Source organism: Arachis ipaensis, chromosome B4, assembly GCF_059453495.1.
Source record: "Arachis ipaensis isolate K30076 ecotype BB chromosome B4, ASM5945349v1, whole genome shotgun sequence".
Classification (NCBI taxonomy): domain Eukaryota; kingdom Viridiplantae; phylum Streptophyta; class Magnoliopsida; order Fabales; family Fabaceae; genus Arachis; species Arachis ipaensis.
In genome coordinates, this window is record NC_142439.1 from 19,591,701 (window position 1) to 19,614,247 (window position 22,547).

Sequence of the window (22,547 nt, forward strand, 5' to 3'; positions counted from 1 at the left end):
GAGCAATCATGAAGCTGAATGACAAGTTATTTGGTAATGAGACTTGGGAAGATGAACCCCCTTTGCTCACCAAAGAACTGGATGACTTGACTAGGCAGAGATTACCTTAAAAGAGACAGAACCCTGGAAAGTTCTCAATACCTTGTACCATAGGCACCATGACCTTTGAGAAGGCTTTGTGTGACCTAGGGTCAAGTGTAAACCTCATGCCTCTCTCTGTAATGGAGAAGCTAGGGATCTTTGAGGTACAAGCTGCAAGAATCTCACTAGAGATGGCGGACAATTCAAGGAAACAGGCTTATGGACTTGTAGAGGATGTCTTGGTAAAGGTTGAAGACCACTACATCCCTGCTGATTTCATAGTCCTAGAGACTGGGAAGTGCATGGATGAATCCATCATCCTTGGCAGACCCTTTCTAGCCACAGCAAAGGATGTGATTGATGTTGACAGAGGAGAACTGATCATTCAAGTGAATGAAAACTCCCTTGTGTGTAAAGCTCAAGGATATCCCTCTGTAACCATGGAGAGAAAGCATGAAAAGCTTCTCTCAAAACAGAGTCAAACAGAGCCCCCACAGTCAAACTCTAAGTTTGGTGTTGGGATGCCACAACCAAATTCTAAGTTTGGTGTTGAACCCCCACATTCAAACTCTAAGTTTGGTGTTGGGAGGTTCCAACATTGCTCTGAACATCTGTGAGGCTCCATGAGAGCCCACTGTCAAGCTATTGACATTAAAGAAGCGCTTGTTGGGAGGCAACCTAATGTTATATTTATTTATTTTCCATTGTTATCTTATGTTTTCTGTAGGTTGATGATCATGTGAAGTCACAAAAACCACTGAAAAAGCAAAAACAGAATGAAAGACAGAGAAAAAAATAGCACACCCTGGAGGAAAAGCATGCTGGCGTTTAAACGCCAGTAAGGGCAGCAAATGGGCGTTTAACGCCCAGTATGGCACCATTCTGGGCGTTTAACGCCAGAAAGGGGCACCAGATTGGCGTTTAACACCAGTAATGGGCAAGGAGCTGGCGTTAAACGCCAGAAAGGGGCAGCAGCCCGGCGTTTAACGCCAGAATTGGCAGAAAGGGCGTTTTGCACGCCACTTGGTGCAGGGATGAGCTATCCTTGACACCTCAGGATCTGTGGACCCCACAGGATCCCCACCTACCCCACCACTCTCTCTTCTTCACTCATTCACCAATCACCTCAATACCTCTTCCCCAAAAAACCCCTCACCTATCAAATCCCACCATTCTCTTCACCACTCACATCCATCCTTCATAAAACCCCACCTACCCCACCATCCAAATTCAAACCACTTTCCCTCCCAAACCCACCCATAATGGCCGAACCCTACACCCCCTCTCCACTCCTATATAAAGCCTCCTCCATCTCCTCCATTTTCTTCTTCTTCTACTCTTTTCTTTCTTTTTTTGCTCGAGGACGAGCAAACCTTTTAAGTTTGGTGTGGTAAAAGCGTTATTTTTTGTTTTTCCATAACCATTTATGGCACCTAAGGCCGGAGAAATCTCTAGAAAGAGGAAAGGGAAGGCAAAAGCTTCCACCTCCGAGTCATGGGAGATGGAGAGATTCTTCTCAAGGGTGCATCAAGACCACTTCTATGAAGTTGTGGCCAAGAAGAAGGTGATCCCCGAGGTCCCTTTCAAACTCAAAAAGGGTCAACTTTGATCAAAGGTTGGACCAAGTCCTCATAAACATTTGTGAAGAGAGCGCTCAATGGAAGAGAGATTCAAGAGGGAAGCCGGTTCAACTAAGGAGGCATGACCTCAAGCCCGTGGCTAGGGGATGGTTGGAGTTTATCCAACGCTCAATTATTCCCACTAGCAACCGGTCTGAAGCTACTATAGACCGGGCCATCATGATTCATAGTATCATGATTGGAGAGGAAGTAGAAGTTCATGAGGTTATATCCCAAGAACTCTATAAGGTGGCGGACAAGTCCTCTACCTTGGCAAGGTTAGCCTTCCCTCATCTCATTTGTCACCTCTGTAATTCAGTCGGAATTAGCATAGAGGGAGACATCCTTATTGATGAGGACAAGCCCATCACTAAGAAAAGGATGGAGCAAACAAGAGATCCCACTCATGAACATGAGGAAATTCCTTATCAAGAAATCCCTGAGATGCCTCAAGGGATGCATTTTCCTCCACAAAACTATTGGGAGCAAATCAACACCTCCCTAGGAGAATTAAGTTCCAACATGGGACAACTAAGGGTGGAGCACCAAGAACATTCCATCCTCCTCCATGAAATTAGAGAAGACCAAAGAACCATGAGAGAGGAGCAACAAAGGCAAGGAAGATACATTGAGGAGCTCAAGCACTCCATAAGATCTTCAAGAGGAAGAACAAGCCGCCATCACTAAGGTGGACCCGTTCTTTAATCTCCTTGTTCTTTATTTTTCTGTTTTTTGAAAATTATGCTTTATGTTTTATTTATGTTTGTGTCTTATGATCATTAGTGTCTTAGTGTCTATGCCTTAAAGCTATGAATGTCCTATGAATCCATCACCTCTCTTAAATGAAAAATGTTTTAATCACAAAAGAACAAGAAGTACAGGATTTCGAATTCATCTTTGAAACCGGTTTAATTAGTTTGATGTGGTGGCAATACTTTTATTTTCTGAATGTATGCTTGAACAGTGCATATGTCTTTTGAATTTGTTGTTCATGAATGTTAAAATTGTTGGCTCTTGAAAGAATGATGGAAAAGGAGACATGTTACTAAGGATCTGAAAAATCATAAAAATGATTCTTTAAGCAAGAAAAAGCAGTGAAATAAAAAAAAAGAGCAAGCAGAAAAAGCCAATAGCCCTTTAAACCAAAAGGCAAGGGTAATAAAAAGGATCCAAGGCTTTGAGCATCAGTGGATAGGAGGGCCTACAGGAATAAAATCCTGGCCTAAGCGGCTAAACCAAGCTGTCCCTAACCATGTGCTTGTGGCGTGAAGGTGTCAAGTGAAAACCTGAGACTGAGCGGTTAAAGTCATGATCCAAAGCAAAAAGAGTGTGCTTAAGAACCCTGGACACCTCTAATTGGGGACTCTAGCAAAGCTAAGTCACAATCTGAAAAGGTTCACCCAGTTATGTGTCTGTGGCATGGATGTATCCGGTGGTAATACTGGAAAACAGAGTACTTTGGGCCACGGCCAAGACTCATAAAGTAGCTGTGTTCAAGAATCATCATACTTAACTAGGAGAATCAATAACACTATCCAGATTCTGAGTTTCTATAGAAGCCAATCATTCTGAACTTCAAAGGATAAAGCGAGATGCCAAAACTGTTCGGAGGTAAAAAGCTACTAGTCCCGCTCATCTAATTGGAGCTAAGTTTCATTGATAGTTTGGAATTCATAGTATATTCTTTTCTTTTTATCCTATTTGATTTTCAGTTGCTTGGAGACAAGCAACAATTTAATTTTGGTGTTGTGATGAGCGGATAATTTATACGCTTTTTGGCATTGTTTTTAGTATGTTTTTAGTATGTTTTAGTTAGTTTTTATTATATTTTTATAAGTTTTTAATTAAAATTCACTTTTCTGGACTTTACTATGAGTTTGTGTATTTTTCTGTGATTTCAGGTATTTTCTGGCTGAAATTGAGGAACCTGAGCAAAAATCTGATTCAGAGGCTGAAAATGACTGCAGATGCTGTTGGATTCTGACCTCCCTGCACTCGAAGTGGATTTTCTGGAGCTACATAAGCCCAATTGGCACGCTCTCAATTGCGTTAGAAAGTAGACATTCGGAGATTTTCAACAATATATAATAGTCCATACTTTGCCCAAGATTTGATGGCCCAAACCGGCGTTCAAAGTTAGAATCAGAATTTCCAGCGTTAAACACCGGAACTGGCACCAAAGTGGGAGTTAAACGCCCAAACTGGCACAAAAGCTGGCGTTTAACTCCAAGAGAAGTCTCTACACAAAAATGCTTCAATGCTCAGTCCAAGCACACACCAAGTGGGCCCAGAAGTGGATATTTATGTCATTTACTCATTTCTGTAAACCCTAAGCTACTAGTTCTCTATAAATAGGACCTTTTGCTATTGTATTTTCGTCTTGGTGCTTCTGGTTCCCTCTCTGGGGCCGAAGCCAATGAACACCATTATCACTTATTTATTTTCAACGGTGGAGTTTCTACACACCATAGATTAAGGTGTGGAGCTCTGCTGTACCTCGAGTATCAATGCAATTACTATTGTTCTTCTATTCAATTTAGCTTGTTCTTGTTCTAAGATATCACTTGTTCCTCAACTTGATGAATGTGATGATCCGTGACACTCATCATCATTCTCACCTATGAATGTGTGCCTGACAACCACCTCCGTTCTACCTTCGATTGAGTTTTTATCTCTTGGATTCCTTAATTAGAATCTTCGTGGTATAAGCTAGAATTGATGGCGGCATTCTTGAGAATCCGGAAGGTCTAAACCTTGTCTGTGGTATTCTGAATAGGATTCAAGGATTGAATGACTGTGACGAGCTTCAAACTCGTGATTGTGGGGCGTTAGTGACAGACGCAAAAGAATCACTGGATTCTATTCTGACATGATCGAGAACCGACAGATGATTAGCCGTGCTGTGACAGAGTGCGTTGAACATTTTCACTGAGAGGACGGGACTGTAGCCATTGACAACGGTGATGCCCAACATACAGCTTGCCATGGAAAGGAGTAAGAAGGATTGGATGAAGACAGTAGGAAAGCAGAGAGACGAAAGGGACAAAGCATCTCCATACGCTTATCTGAAATTCTCACCAATGAATTACATAAGTATCTCTATCTTTATTTTATGTTTTATTTATCTTTTAATTATCAATCCTCCATAACCATTTGAATTCGCCTGACTGAGATTTACAAGATGACCATAGCTTGCTTCATACCAACAATCTCCGTGGGATCGACCCTTACTCGCGTAAGGTTTATTACTTGGATGACCCAGTGCACTTGCTGGTTAGTTGTGTGGAGTTGTGATAAAGAGTTAAGATTACAATTGAGCGTACCATGTTGATGGCGCCATTGATGATCACAACTTCGTGCACCAGTCACCCATGAGGAGGTGGGAATTCACGTGGTTTTTCCCGAAAATCGCGAACAACACGTCGGCAATCCTCTTATTCTCAGGGGACATCCCCTTGTAGGTCACCCTGATGAAAGTGTTAGACCCCGCCCCGAAGCTCCAGTACGTCGGGATGAGGCGTTCTCCCTCTAACGACAACCAAAAAGGATGACGACCTTTGACGGGACGAGCCTTGAAATACTTGTCTTTGAACCCGTGATAGGAGTCCTCAAACAAGCCAAATATCCTCCGACCTTGGGCAGATCGGAAAGACAGGAACCCTTTCCTCACTTTTCCCTCCTTGGAAGGGTTAGTGAGATTGAAGAAAAAGAGAAAGACATCCACCGACACCGACAGCTCGAGATATTCACAAACCATCTCGAAACAACGGATAGAAGCCCAACTGTTCAGATGAAGCTGCGACGGTGACACGGATATCCGATTAAGAAGCGACATCTGGAAGTCGGAAAATGGTATGCGAACGCCCACCTGGGTGAACATGGCTTTATAAAACCAACACAAGTCGGAAATCCGGGGGGAGTGGAAGTTGATCTCATACAACCGCTCGTGAGGGGCAGGAACGAAGACGTCATAGTTGGCCTCTTCGTCCGTCCCGCCACAGAGATACTCGGCTTGACGAAATTTCGTCAGCTCGTCCACTTCCATTTGATTTGGTGAATCCATCACATCGGAGGTAACCCAGGCGTAGGGGTCGTAGTTTGCGGCGGAAGGAGAAGCCCGGAAAACGACGTGAGGCATACCTACAGTGGGGGTACCACTCTGTTAGTCTATGAGGTCGGGAGCCCGGGAAAGATCCAGAAACTACGTCCACCCTATTTAGCAGTTAAGATCAAGCATGGCTACAGATATCTATCATGCAAACTACCTAAAGCTTACCCTGGAATGGTACCCCTCCCCTAACGCATCTATTGGACACTAGAACACCATCTACCAATGAAAATAAAAGAATGGCAACAACAAAAGCGCAGAGCAAATGCAAGCAACAAACAAACAACAACAAAGTACAACAAAGCAGGGATCAAGAGTTACCTGATATAATTGCAGGAGCTTAGGAAGAAAGGGAGAGGCACCAGAAGGCTCGAACGAAGTTTTGGATATCAGGGAGAGAAGAAAGTGAAAGCAGCTAGAATGGGAGAGAGAGAAAGGAGAAACTGTTTAAAAACTGCTACACAAAGCGCGAAAGGACCAAGGGAAAAATGGTCTTTGCACGCAGGGTTTCGCAACCCATTATGAGCATTTAATACTCAGCGCAAAGAACGAAGCGACGAACAGTTGCCTCAGCAACCAAGAGACACGCGCGCAGGGGGCACGTCCTCCCCACGGGTGGCCGACCTGACGACGACGCGTGGCATGAGAAATAACACGCCATTGATAGCCTTCACGACTATTGCTGGCGTGTGGGGGCACTGTTACAGCCTGGCCCAAACCCTCTACGGGTTGGCTCGACCCAAACACCACCCGACCCAAATGGTCGGGCAGGGGGCCTCGCAGACGACCCGGACACGCGTCTCTGACAGCTCATCTACTGCTGTGTAGAGAATGCCTCGAAGGAAGTGGGCATGTCCTCGTAGGGCCCACCTCTGACATTGTATATAAGGGGAAGGTTTTACCCTTCCCCCAAGGTACGTCACACATCAACCTACCCCCTTTTCGCCTGCACACTTACTGACTAGAGCGTCGGAGTGTCCTTGCAGATGACACCCCCCTCTTGTCTACACGAAGTGCTCGGGACACCGCCTACACCTGACTGGCAGTCCACGACCAGATGAGGTCCCCAACTCCAACCAGGATACTCATCCGAGCCGTCCGGTACCGACTTACCGAACACGATCTAACAAGTTTTATGGGCCGATAGTCAACTTCAAAACCAAAGATGTGTTTCCCAGTTTACTCATTCTTGACATCTCATCCAATAACTTTAGTGGCCTGATACCAGAAGCCTACATAAAAAGTTACCAAGCTATGAAGATTGTTGTTCTAGCAGAAGTGCAAAGTAATTTCTATTACATGTGAAGTGCTGCCTTTTATATATCCAACATTGTCCTAGAATATGATGATTCTGTGACTGCAACAATGAAAGGGCTTAGAACCAATTTTGAGAAAATTCCGAACGTTCTTGTAAGTATTGATTTATCAAGTAACAGATTTGAAGGAGAGATTCCAGATGAGTTTGGAGAACATGGTGCACTCATAGGACTCAACCTTTCACATAACAACTTCATTGGTCCTATTCCCCGCTCTCTGGGAAATTTGACAAACCTCGAATCACTGGACCTCTCTTCAAATATGCTTGATGGAGAAATTCCTACTGAGTTGACCAATCTAAACTTTCTTGCATCCTTGAATCTTTCCAACAATCATCTTGAGGGATCAATACCTCAGGAAAACAGTTTGATACCTTTTCAAACGATTCTTATGAGTGAAACATAGGGCTATGTGGATTGCCATGGTCAATTCAATGCAACAACAATGTCCCTTTGCAACAATATTCATCTTCCGAGGCTGAGAACAAATTTGGATTTGGTTGGAAACCAGAGGCAATAGGATATGCATGTGGAATGGTGTTTGGAATTGGCTTGGGATGTTGTGTTTTCAGGAAGAAAGAATGCCACAGTGAAATTTGATATTGTTATACAGTATAACTTTTGAAAGGAATGAAATGAAGGAAAGCTTGATTTTTGTTATGTATATTTTGATTTGATATTGTTTTTAATACATATGTGTTTAGAAAGGTAGAGATTTGTTTTGTACAAGTTCAATTATGAATTATGAGACAAATTATGGATTACGTGATTTTTTTAAATTTAGATAAATATTTGTGCTAATTTTAGTGATAATATTTGTTATTAGGGATATTTTAGTAAATTTAATTGTGATAATATTAATTTTAATTAAGATATTTGTTATTAGGGGTATTTTAGTAAATTAAAAAAAAATTAGAATCGATAATAATTTTAATTAAATATATTTGTTATTAGGGGTATTTTAGTAAATTTAATTGTGATAATATTAATTTTAATTAAAGATATTTGTTATTAGGAATATTTTAATTGTGATAATGTTTTAGTAAATTTATTATTAGAGGTATATTTTGTAAATTTAAAAGAAAAATAATAATATTCGATTAGTTTTATATTTAACTTTTTAAAAAAATTAAAAAAATCAATATTAGGGATATTTTTGAAAATAAAAATAAATATTTTTATCTAATGATTATATTGAATTTATCTTGAAATATATTTATATGTAAATTTTTTTATGTATTTATTAAGTTTAGTCATGAACTTTTTATTTTAAATGAGTAAGGATAATTTTGACATATTAAATATATTTAATATTAAGAATATTTTAGTAAATTTAAAAAAATTAAAATCAATAATAATTTTAATTAAACATATTTAATATTAAGGATATTTTAATAAATTTAAAAATAAAATAAAAAATAATATTTTATTATATTTATATTTATTTAAAAAATTAGTGTCTAAAAAATTTAATTAAAAATATTTTATTTTATTATATTTATATTTTATTATATTTATTTATTAAATTTAATCATTAATATTCTAATTGAAAATTATAAGACATTTTGGACAAAGTATTCATAATTTCTAAATATATTAAATATGAACAAAAAAACTAAAATATTTCTAGGCACATTATTAATATTTTATAGATTTTATTTTTATAAACCGAACATAAAAATAAAAATTATACTTGGTAATAATACGTGTATCCAGATTACACGAGTAAATGGTTCCCCAATCTGCATTCATTAAGAGAACTAGTTAACCAATGGATGAAAAGAAATGAAGTAAAAGATAAGCTCCTGCAAACAAATCACCCTAACAAAGAAGGAGTCAAACAGGTTGACAAAGACCCAGACACCTCCAATCAATATACCTGAAGTGCCTTCTCAATTTCAGCTTCACTTCGAGCAGCATCTTGTAGAGTAATTGGTAGAGAACAGGCCTTGCTAACACAGTGCAACTTCCTCACTTGAATTTCCACCTATCAGAACAAACCACATAAGCTATAGATTCTCAGCAAAATGTTCAATTACTTGAAAAAAAAATGAATTACAAATATACAAGTTAAGGAGATTTCAAATATTACATTCTATAAACCTTATAATTATAAACCTTACAAATATTTTTAAACCCAAAACCACTATGCAACCAAATTCAACATAGTAGTTGTTAAGATTTCAAACTCTAACTTCCGGAAAGAGAAAAGCTAGTGTAAAACCATACAAAATACAATGCTATTGTTTCCGTTCATTTCTATCCAAAATCAAATCTCAGAAGCTAAGTAACCTGCTTTGTGGCGCCTTTGATTGGTTCAGAAGGGAGCGAAACAAGACCTTCAACATCGATAATAGACTCGTTGGTCAGCGCCCTGGCGTACTGCACCATCTACACGCTAACCAAATATATACATTAAGTCTTATAACTCTCTCTCTATCTCACACACAAAGAAGTGTAAATATTTTATTTATTTTTTAATATCCTGATATTTTGGATTAATTTTTTGTAATTTTTGTTTATAGGTTTAAGACGGAGTTCTATATCTTCACCGGTACCCCTTGGCTATAAAGCCATTTTTCACCATGTCTTGCTCGGATAATCCACAATACTCCAACTCATTTGACGTCTTTATGAAAGATAAGAAATAAGAATTTCATCATACATTGCATCGGTATAAGAAATGAAAAAAAAATGGATATAATTGTTTTGGAGAATGCAAGTATTTTTCATAGATATAGTTATTTACATTTATTCAAAGTTCTGTATTACTTGCCCTTTAGGTGAAGAGATTATTTCACGAGCTCAAGGTGTTCACAATGCAGAAACGTTGAAAAAATAGGCTGAGTCTTGCGGCATTGATGTGGAGACGGTATCTACAATTCTACATACATTGATTCGGGGTATGTTTCATGGCCTCTTGCTCAGATTCCTTGTGTAACTCTGGCAGCTACTGTCTCCACTAGTAAATATCATTTTAATAAACCATTATTTTGACCCTTGAAATATTAGTTTGTGACAAAATGGTCCATGTCAAAAAGATTCAATAAAGTTTTATACTGACAGTTGAAAGCCTAATACCATAGTTATCAGATTCGGACCGAATCGACCGGATTGACTAAAATACTAGTGAATCGGATCTCAAACCGGTCTGAATTAATAATTTAGTCGGACAAACATTTAAATCGGTCAAACTCAAAAAATTTTAGTCTAAACTGAAAATCGAACCGAATCGGTTCAACCGCTGACGTGCGGTCAAACTCGAAAAACTCAATTAAACTTAGTCTAAACTGAGAATCGAACCGAACCGGTTCAACCGCTGACGTGCGCATCACTTTCATTTCAAAAAATTGGAACATAGCTAACGCTGAGGTTCGAACGTGAGCCAATCAAACTATATTACTTTTTGTATTACCCTGCAATCACTTGGATAAATTTGCTTTTTGTATTACAATGTATCTTTTAATAAATATATTACTAACTATTAAACATATCCTAATTAATAACTTATATATTAATATTTTTAGTCATGCAAATTTAAGATATTTTTATCTTTTTTATTCTAATAAATAGTATTCATATTAATTTAATTTATTTTTTATTTTATATTTATTCTTTCTTAAATTAATTAATTTTTAATTATATATCATTATTAAAATAAAAATTAAACTTTGTTAAATATGTATAAATTAAAAAAAGATAAACAAAAAATTTTTATTAATCATGACATATTTGTGTTATTGATAATTATATGACATCTAATAATATTAATATTTTTCAACATATATTTGAATAATGTAATAAATACTAATTAATTAATGAATTAGAAAATAAGTTAATTTGAGGGTTAAGTACTGTTTTGGTCCCTAAAGTTGAGCGTAAAAATCGAAACCATCCCTCATCTAATTTTCGATTTAGAATCGTCCTTAACGTTTTTTTTTTTCGTATTAAAATTGTCCTTTTTAATAAAATTTTTTATGTTATTCCTAAACTACCCCTATTCCTAGTTTAATAATAAAAGTTATAAAATTAAAAAAAAAAAAAGAAAACGCGTTGCGGAGGGGGGGAAGAAAAGGGTATACGAAGGGGGAGGAGAGGGGAGAGGAGGGGGAGGGGGACGGCGCCGGTGCCGGCGAAGCTTGGAGCTGTTGTCGCCGTCGCCGAAAGAAAGGACAAAAAGGGATACAGAGAAGTGGGGAGTGGGGAGAAACAGGGAGGAAGGGGAAGAGAAGGGGTCCTCGCCGCCGCCGCTCCTCGTCGCTCCTCGCCGACGCCACTCCTAGCCCTCGTCGTCACCGCCTCGCCCTCGCGCCGCCGCTGTGCCCTCGCACCTCGCCCTCCCCATCGAGCCATTTCTGCTCCTCCTCGCCCTTGTCGTCGCCGCTGTGACCTCCTCGTCATCGTCGGCTTTCGCTCCGCTGCTCCTCGCCGCCTCTGCTTCTTGCTTCGATCTCTGTTTCTACTTCGTCTTCTGCTTCTTGATTTATTGAATCTTTGATTTGTTGAATCATTGTTGGTTTTGTTCTTGTTTTGATTTCTGAATTGCTGTTGATTGATTTTGTTCTTTTTTTTTATTTCTGAATTGTTGTTAGTTTTGTTGATTTCTGAATTACTGTTGATGGAAGAAGATGCTGTTGTTTGGTATTCTTAGTGTTGGTGGTGGTGGTGGTGGTGTTGGTGCTGGTTGTGGCGGTGGTGTTGGTGTTGGTGGTGGTGGTGGTGGTGGAGGAGGTAATTGTGTTGGTAGTGGTGAGGGCATTTTTGTCCAATAAAAAAATTAAAAGGACGATTTTAATACGAAAAAAAACGTTAAGGACGATTCTAAATCGAAAATTAGATGAGGGACGATTTTGATTTTTACGCTCAACTTTAGGGACCAAAACAGTAACCTTTAATTTGATATAAAAAATAAATTTATATAATTATTTAATTATGACCGGGTCAACCGGTTGAACCTGTGACCCACCGGTTGAACCAGTAACCCAGTGACCCAGTAACTTGGCTGGGTCGATTGCCGGTTCGGCTCTGATAACTATGCCTAATACAATCTTCTTTTATTGAGATTTGGAACCAATTATGTAATGTTTGCAACAAGCTTGACATAAGCATAGTTGGCTACAATGTCGAATTACTTTTAAATATGACAGATGTGAATCATAGAGATTGTAAAAGACCATGAGTGAAGTGTATTGTATTATTAGTGCCTTAGTTATATCAGAAACTACTCATATATATATATATATATATATAGTCATGCATGACTATAAAGAAGAGATCAAGAAGAGGTAGTTAGGAACTAAACTACTCTACAATAACAAACTCAAAAACTATCACAACCCAATAGACTTCGTTAACTAATTATTTAATCTTAGTACTCTTAACACCCCTTCAAACTTAGGTGAGGTGAATCACTCATTCTAAGTTTGTGTCTAAACTTATCAAAGAGTCTTATTGACACTGGTTTGGTCAACACATCTGCCACCTGATCTTGGCAGGGATGTGTACCACAAAAAGCTTCTTCTGGTTCACAAATTCCGTCATAAAATGAAGATCCAACTCCATGAATTTACATTTACTGTGCAATATAGGATTAGCTCCAAGTTGACAAGCACTTTGGTTGTCACAATAGATAGTTGGGGGTAATTTTTTAGCAACATTCAACTCTTGGAGTAGCTGCTGCACTGCCACCACCTCCGCCTGGCCTGACGCAATTGCTCTATACTCAGCTTTGGTACTACTTCTGCTAATTTTGCTCTGTTTTTGTGACTTCCATGCTATTAAGTTTGCTCCAAGATAGATGCAATATCCCGTAACGCTCCTACGATCATCAAGATCAGCTCCCCAATCTGCATCTGCAAATGCAAGAATCCTATAGTCAGAACTTTTTGAAAATATCAAACCTTGTCCCATTGTACCTTTGATGTATCTCAAAATTCTCTTCACAACTTTTCATTGCTCAACTATAGGATTATGCATGAATTGAGAAGCTTTATTTACGGCATATGACAAGTCCGGTCTAGTAGTTGTTAGATATTGTAGGGCCCCAACGATTGATCTGTACAATCTAGGATTTTACAAAGTTTTGAGTCATACTTTTGCAGCTTCACTGATGAAATCATTGGTGTAGGCATGGCGTTAGAGGTAGACATCCCAGCTTTCTCTAATAATTCTACAGCATTATTTTTCTTGAGATAACAAAATGGAAACATCATCTAAATATTTCACCTCAAGACCAAGAAAATAATTTAGCTCCCCTAAAACTTTCAGAGGAAATATCTTGTTTAAATTTTTAATAAGTTCTTCAATTTCATTCAAGCTACTTCCTGTCACAACAATATCATCAACATATACAAAAAGATATGTGATAGAATTTTTCGTAGTTTTTACAAATAATGAAGTATCCGATTTAGTATTAGTAAACCCAAATTTTAAAAAAGTAGATTTGAGTGTCAAAAACCAGGCTCGAGGAGCCTGTTTCAACCCATATAAAGCTCTGTTGAACTTACAAACCTTGTTTGAATCCTTACTCTCATACCCTTGAGGTTGTTGCATGTAGACTTGCTCTTCAAGCTTTCCATTAAGAAAAGCATTATTGAAATCAAATTGTCTCAACACCAAATCTTGGGTGAGAGCAATTGTTAACACAATTCGAAGGGTTGAGGGTGGACTAAAAATCTGTTCATAGTCCACACCTTCCTTTTGATGATAGCCTTTGCCAATGAGTCTAGCCTTATATCTCATAATTTCTCCTTTGCTGTTTTGTTTTATAGCATACACCCACTTGCTTCCAATTATGGTAGCATTGGGTGGTGCATCCACCAAGTTTCAAGTGTGGCAGTTTATTAGAGCTTCGTATTTTGCATCCATAGCAGACCTCCAATGAGGAGTATTAAGAGCCTAAGTCACACTTTTTGGTGTGTTCTGATATAAGTCCAAAGATGTGAGGTTGTGTAGGCTCTTGTGTTATAGATACCAGCCTTTTTGGGATGAATGTTGATTGGTGTAGGACTTGTTGGTGGCAAAGAAATTTCAGTTCCAGTGATTGAAATTGATGGTGTAACTTGATATTGCTGTAAGTCTTTGTGATTCTGAGTTGAAGTTTCACATTGAACTTCTTCTTGTGCATTTAAGGGTGCTGTCATCTCAAAGTCAGACATGGTATTAGTAGTAGTATGAAATTATTCTAGATAATGAGGATCTTGTTGTTCTATAACCACAGACAAAGTCATGATAATTTCATGAGAAATTACATTCAAGTTATCTGCATTAGATGATTGTAATTCAGTTGAAAACAAATCATGATAAGAAAAGACTTCTTCATTAAAAATAACATGTCTAGACACAAATAATTTTCTAAATTTTGTCATGCACTTATAACCATGATGTGCATTATCATATCCTAAGAAAATTCATTTTTCAGTTTTATATTCTAATTTATGCTTATGATATGGTCTTAAGTATGGAAAGCATAGGCAACCAAAGACTTTAAACATAATATAATCAGGTTTTTTTTTTTAAAAGAATTTCAAAGGGAGAGATGAAATTAAGAGTTGATGTGGATAATTTATTAAGTAAATACATAGCTGTGCCAAAAGCATCCTCCCAAAATTTCATTGGGAGAGATGCAGTAGCTAACAAAGACAAACCCATTTCAGTTATGGTTCTGTACCTCCTTTCAACACATCCTTGTTGTTGATGTGTGTAGGGACATGATAGCCTATGCTCTATACCATGCTGCTTCAAATAGTTAGTGAAAGCATTTGATAAGAACTCCATTCCATGATTAGATTAGAGAACTTTTAGAGTACAATTTGTTTGATTCTCCATTAAAGCTTTATAAGTTTTAAAGGCTGCAAAGGCTTGAGCTTTATTAGTCAATAAAAAAATATTGGTATAGCGACTAAAGGCATCCACAAAAGCAATATAATATTTGAAACCAGATCTAGAAAGTATAGGAGCTGGCCCCCAAATATTCACATATACTAGTTCAAAAGGCATAGTATAAGAAGAGGTTGAATTAGAAAGAGGCAATGCATGCATCTTGGCAAAAGAGCAAAACTCACAAACATTATGCACTTCTGAATTTTTAGGGACAGTAACGCCACAATTTTTTAGAACACGTATAACATTTGGAACATTAGTATGGCCTGAACATTTATGCCATAAATTAATAGTATTGAGTTTTGTAGCAGTGAGAACAACATTATTAAGAGGCATTGTGCAGAGATTTATAAGAGTAGTAGTAACAATAGGTGCAGTACTTGAAAAATTTAATGGAACAGAATGTAATTCTTTTGATCTATTATCAAAATGTAAATTGTTACAAGATTCTATCTTTCTAATGGGTACATCATTTTCTTGTAGCATGAATTAAAAGTATGATCAATAGCATATTTCTTAGTACAGGGTGAGGTATTGAAAGAACAACACAAACATGTAGCACCATTCTTTAAACAAGAAACATTCCTAGGTATAATTAGGTGATCAAATGCATAAATTTTTCCTCTAGTGTGGCCCTGGAGAAGGAGTTGGTGAGAAACCTGATCATGAACAAGGCACTTTTTAGGCCAAAATTTAAAGAAAATATTATTGTCCTCTGCAAACTTTGAAACACTCATTAAATTCTAAGTAATATTAGATACATGCAAGAGATTTTGTAAACGATAGTCAAAGTTATTAGATTTATCAATTAATATTGAAGAACCATAATTTAAGATAGGGATAGCTGCACCATTACCCACAAAGAGTTGATCTAGATCAGGAGGGCATTGAGAAGATGTTAACAAGTTGATTGCATTGGGAGTAACATCATGACTCGCTCCTAAGTCTGGGTACCATGATGATTCACCAATTGAAGATGGTGCAGTGAGATATGCTCGAGGTTGATGGAATGATGGGGATGGTGATGGTGAAACAGTGTTAGAGAAAGGTATCTGTGGTGTGTTTGATGTAGAATTTGGTTGATAACTTTGATCAAAATGATAGTAGCAATTCCAGGCTATGTGACCATTGCGTTCACAAATTTAGCAAGAAGGGCAAGGATTATTCCATAGATTCCTTCCTCCTCTCTGGAATCTTCCACCACGACCTCTTCATGCTCCGCCTCGGTTATTAGAGTTAAAGAAGGATTGTGACAAATGCGCAATGAAAATGTGAGTACCAGGGTGTTTGAAACATTCAAGCATATCATCATATGCTTGTAGAAACGATTCTGCCTCAGCCACTGTGAATGTACCAAGTCTAGACATGACAGAAGTGATATAGCCACTATAGTCTTCTGGAAACCCATCAATGATAGCTAGAATATGATCATCATCACTAATCCGATGGCCAATCACAAGAAGAGATGCAACAAGTTTGTGAATCCGGCCAAGGTAATCAGAAATGGTAGTCGTTTTCTTGACACATTTTAGTTGGGCTTTGAGACTCTGAATCCTTGTCTTTGATGTAACAAAAAAGAAGTTAGTGATGGTGTTCCATGTCTCAGCAAATGTATGACAATATAGAACTTTATTCTTGAAGGAATTAGATACTGAAGAAAAAAGCCAAGTAGTGAGTGCAAGATCATTCTGACGCCATTCTTTGTATGCTATGGATTCTTGAACCAGTGTTGTGGTTTTTGTGGGAGCAGGTGATGGTGATGGTGTTGTAGCAGGTGTAGCACCCGAAGTGGTGTTTGATGTAGTAGAGGAACCTTGATTCAAAGAAGCTTCAAGAATGGTTGTTTGCACACATCTTGTTGGTGTTTTGGTGGGATTCAAATGATGCTCCATTTCAAGAGTCTGAATCATGAGCCATGCTTGATGTTTCCATATATATAGTTGTTGTCTTCAAGTTTTTCAGTAAGAGGAACCAGTCTTGGTTTTGTTGGGGTAGAAGAACTGCTTAGAAGCAGTGCTATTGTTGAAGGAGATGAATGATTAAGGAACAAGAATCAATGAAACAGAGGGGAAAAAAAATCAATGACAGAAGAATAGTGGTATTAAGGCTCTAGATAACATGTTAAAATCACAGTTGTGAATCATAGAAATTATAAAAAACTTTGAGTAAAGTGTATTGTATTATTAGTGTCTTAGTTACATAAAAAACTACTCATATATATAGTCATGCATGACTATAAAGAAGAGATAAAAAAGAAGTAGTTAGGAACTAAACTATTTTGCAGAAACAAACTCAAAAATTATCACAAATCAATAGACTTCATTAACTAATTATTTAATCTTAATACTCTTAACAAAATCCATTGATTTTTGGATTTTACAATTGTCTAACCGACACTTACTATTTATTACTAGACGTTGAGAATGATTTATATTTTCAACAAATTGAATTACCTAATATAAAAAACTAATTACTTTGTTGATGACTCATATTGCGCACCAATGCAGGGTGGCTTTGGAGCTGGTTTGGAACGTGTGGTAAAGCTCTTCTTAGGCCTGGAAAACATTCGACAGAGATCATTTTTTCCTCGTGACCCTCATAGGATTGCACCATGATAGTTATACTTTATACTTGTGACCCTCTTAGGATTGCACTATTATAGTTTATACCTGAACAGCTTGAAAATCGCAAGAATCCCTTTTTCTTTCTTTGACAGTGTAAAAAATGGTAGTTTCATTAATGAATTGAACTCATGGTGTCCAAAAGTGGAAGACTACAAATGTTCATGGGTGCTCCTTTTATCCACACTATTATAATAATAATAATAATAATAATAATAATAATAATAATAATAATAATAATAATAATAATAGAGAAAATCTAGATAGTCAGTAGATTTTGTGATTTTTTGTCATCAATTAGTCATCAATAATATTTTTAATGGTGTGAAATTACATCTAATAGTATAGAATCATTCAATTTTCTTTTGATTGTTAAGTACTGGCTAGAATTTAAAAAAAAATACTAGTCTCCTAGCACTCCTCATAATAATAATAATAATAATAATAATAATAATAATAATAATAATAATAATAATAATAATAAGGGACGGACTTATTTTATCAGAAGAGGGGCCACTTGCCCCACCAAAATTTTGAAGGAAAAATAAGAATTATATATAACTAGAATTTTGAAAAAAAAATTTAAAAATATTTTAATTATCTTTTTTAATATTTTAATTATCTTTTTAAAAAAATTGTGTTGAGACAATTAGTCATCAAAAGATTTTTTTAATTATATTAGTTTTTAAAAGATAAAACGTAAGTCAAATTGGTCCTTTCCTAGTCACCAAAAAAAAAAAATTGGTCCTTCCCTTAGTTAGATGATGGCTGATGACATGGCAGGTTAATGCCACGTGTCACAATATCATTGGTTGACGTGTCAAGCATGCTATTTGTTACTTGATGTGTAAAAAAATTATTTATAATTAAAATAGTCCCTGAAAATTTAGACGTAAGTCATTTTTATCCTTAAAATTTTAAAAATTAATTAAATTACTCCTTATATAATTTTTTTATTTTTTCTTCATAATATTAAATTTAAAGTATTTTTTATAGTACTAATTTTAATATTATTTCTTAATAAATAAAATTTTCTTTACATAAAATAATAAAAATAATTAAATTATTATAAAATTATTTTGTCATTTGTATTTTAAATTTATATTTTTAAATTGTAATCTTTTTATAATAAAATTTTTTTAAAACAAATTTATCAAATTATTGTTGATTATATATTTAAAAATTTAATATTTTAAATTTTACTATAAAATATAATATTTATTTTAAAATTTAAATCTTTTAAATTTTTTAAAATTATATTTTATTATTATTTAATATATATAGTAGAACTCAATAATTAAAAAACCGATTTGTGGGGTCATTTGTTGAATCTTAATATTTTAATATATTATTTTAAAATAACTACTATATTTATAGGGTGAGAAAGATTAAAACATTTAAAATAATTATTATATTTGTTTAGTGAAATCCAAAATATAGTTTTAATATTTTGGATTTCACTAAATAAATATAGTAGTTATTTTAAATATTCTAATCTTTTATCTCACTAAATAAATATAGTAGTTATTTTAAAATCTTAAAAAATTAGAGTTTTAATATTTTGAATTTCACTAACTAAATATAGTAGTTATTTTAAATTTTTAATCTTTTTTACTAAATAAATATAGTAATTATTTTAAATGTTTTAATCTTTTATATCTCACTAAATAAATATAGTAGTTATTTTAAGAAAACTATTAACTTAAAATATTAAATTTTTAAATATATAATCAACAATACTTTGATAAACTTGTTTAAATAAAAAAATGTCACTATAAAAAATTACAATTTAAAAATATAAAATTTAAAATACAAATAATAAAATAACTTTATAATAATTTAATTATTTTTATTATTTTATGTAAAAAAATATTTATTAAGGTCTAAAAAATAATATTAAAATTATTTCTATCAAAAAATATTATAAATTTAATATTACGAAGAAAAATAAAAAAAATTATATAAAGACTAATTTGATTAATTTTAAAATTTTAAGGATGAAAATTATTTATGTATAAACTTTTAGGGACTATTTTGATTATAAATAATTTTTTTACACGTCAAGTGACACGTGGCAATTAGGTGTCACTGACCTAACACGTCAACCAATCATCTTGTGACACGTGGCATTAATCTACCACGTCATCATGCCACGTGGCACCTAACATGACACGTCATCATGCCGTTATCATCTAACGTAACTAACAGAAGGACCAATTTGACTTACGTTTTATCTTTTAAAGACTAATATGACTAAAAAAATCTTTTAAAGACTAATTTAAAAAATAAATGATCTTTCAAGAACGAATTTAACTATTACCCTGGTTTCATATCACTTGCAATGTAAACACTGTTTTTTACTTTTGATTTTTCCATGCTAATCATATAATAATTGTATAATATTAGTCTCTAATCTTATATTCAATAAAACGTATATTTTTTAAAATTATAGTATTCATTTTAGCCTAATCTAAAACTACAAAACGTTTCTCTCTAATCATCACTAGCACATTATTTGGATGAACGATGAAAAATAGAAAAAAAAAATAAGAGAAAAAAATAAAAAGAAAAATATATTTATGTGTTGTTTAAATAAAAAAATTAATAAAAAATAGAATAATTTTTTTTGAATAAAAAGAAAAATAAAAAATTAAAATTATAATAAATTAAAATTACATTAATATTTTTAGATATTTTATTTTTTTATTAATCAAAGGGTAAGTTTGTAATTTTACCTATTTTTATCTATTTCTCTTTCATTTTCATCTCATCTTTTAAAAAAAATTATATAAAATCCACATCATATTTTTTTAATCTAATTTTCATTCCTCATCCCAACAACAACAATAAAAAAAATTCACTTTTTCACTCACTTTCTTTTGTCATATTTTCTTTCTCCTCATTTTCCATCCAAACGAAAAAAATCTCTTCAAAAACATTCAAATAGACATAAACTCTCAAATATTGAAAATATCATTTATTTGCAATATTATATTTGTCACCCAATTAGTTTATCCATAAATTATAAGTTAGGAAAGCTTTGGTTTTTAAAAATAAGAGTTGAATATGAGTAAAGATGAATAGGTAGTATTCGGTACCTCAGGTGCCGGACGGGTCGGTAATGCTTTCAGGGTGTGATGGTGGGAATCGCCCTTGATCTAAGTCTGGTAAGCGAGAACTGAGGTTTAACGATCTCCCGAGCTGTCGCGATGTGAGGGGGGAGCCACCTGCAATGACACTCCGACGCCCAAGTCAGAGTTTTTACAGATGGCAGTGAAAGTATGGGATAGTGACGTACCGTGGGGAAGGGGTAGGGTCCTCCCCATATATACTCTGTCAGTAAGGCGGGTCCCACAGGAGAGGTCCTTTTCTTGGAGGTTTCCTCTCCCAGAGAGTAGGTGTCCAGGTCGTAATCCGGGCGTGCTTATAGGGTTGCTTGTTGGCACCTCGCCGGGTCGGCTGGTCGGGTTGGGGTGCTGCCTTGTGTGGGTCGGGCCGGAACAGTGCCCCCAACGTGCCAGCTAGGGTGACGAGCGTCGTGGGTGGCGCGTTTTGTAGCCTTCGATAACCTCGTCACTTGGTCGGTTGGCCATCAGTTGTGGTAAGGACGTGCCCCTAATGAGTCCATATTTTCCGATGTATTTTGCCTTATTTGAATGGATTCTAGCATATGAACTCACATTTAAGCACATAAATAGCATACTTTTGTGTTTGATCCCTAATTTGATTCTAAATGTGAAAACATGCGTTTTAATGCTTAGATTAATGATTTTAATTCCACTTTTATATCCTTCAATACCGTGATATGTTTGTGAGTGATTTTCAGGCCTTAGAGGCAAGAATGGATGGCCAAAAATGGAAGAAAACATGTACAAGGGAGAAAACAAGGAAAGCACACACAGCGAAGTGTGCGTGCGCACGAGCACCTGTGCGTACGCAAAGGACAATTTTCAGCCGCGTGTGCGGACGCACACGTCTGTGCGTCCACACAGGTCCCTGCACTTGATTGCATTAATGAATCATGTGTTGCGCGAATTTGGAGGCCTCTTGACCCATTTTGGAAGGCTAGAATGCTGTCTTGAAGTGCTATATGAAGGAGATTTCATCACTTATCAAGGGGGGACACATTGGAGCACAATTTTACATAGTTTTTCATAGTATTAGGAGTAAGAGTAGTGTAGAGTAGAAAGCTCTCCTAGGGTTTATGTAGTTTTCTTGTAGAATTTTATAGCAAGCTTTATTTTGGATTTTAATCATCTTTAATTGTAAGTACTCTTGATTTCATCTTTAATTATAGCACTTTTATTTTCAATTGCTTTGGTTCAAGCTACTTGTTCATATTGCAATTTTGTGTTTCTTGAAGTTTTGATCAATGAATTTTATGTTTCATGCTTCCTTTATGCTTGATTGCTTGTTTACATTTGGTTTTGTTGATAGTTAGTTATAGTTTCCCATTTTACTTTGCAATTCTCCATGCTTTATTTTTATGCAAACAAGGTGTTTGTGAAAATGCCAACCTTAGATTTTGAGTAGATTTTCACACTTTGGCTTGTGGTTTGAGTTCCTAGGATACTAGAGTCATAATGTCCGATATTTAGTGGTAATTCGTGGGTAGTTAGTTAATTCTTGTTTCCATTGACGCTAGCCTTTTATCAACTAGTTTGGTAAGTTAGCTAGGACTTATGGATTGAGGTCAATTATGCTTGCTTGACTTACTCCTCGATGGTTGGGGTTGACTAGGCGAGATTGACTCATCATAATTATCGTAGTTGTGGTTATGGCAATGATAAGATTCTTAGACTCTCACTCCCAAGTCAAGGCTTTTCATGCATTTATAGCATTTTCACTAGTTTTGATCTCATTTCCTTGTTGCTTGCATTATTTACGATTTTGCTCGTCTCTTATTTCTTTCATTGCTTAG

General features: G+C 35.6%; 1 pseudogene; it reads left to right on the forward strand.

The window, feature by feature from the left end:
* Window positions 1–6,973: 6,973 nt before the first annotated feature.
* On the forward strand, window positions 6,974–7,724 carry LOC148566844 (receptor-like protein 9DC3; annotated as a pseudogene).
* Window positions 7,725–22,547: the final 14,823 nt, after the last annotated feature.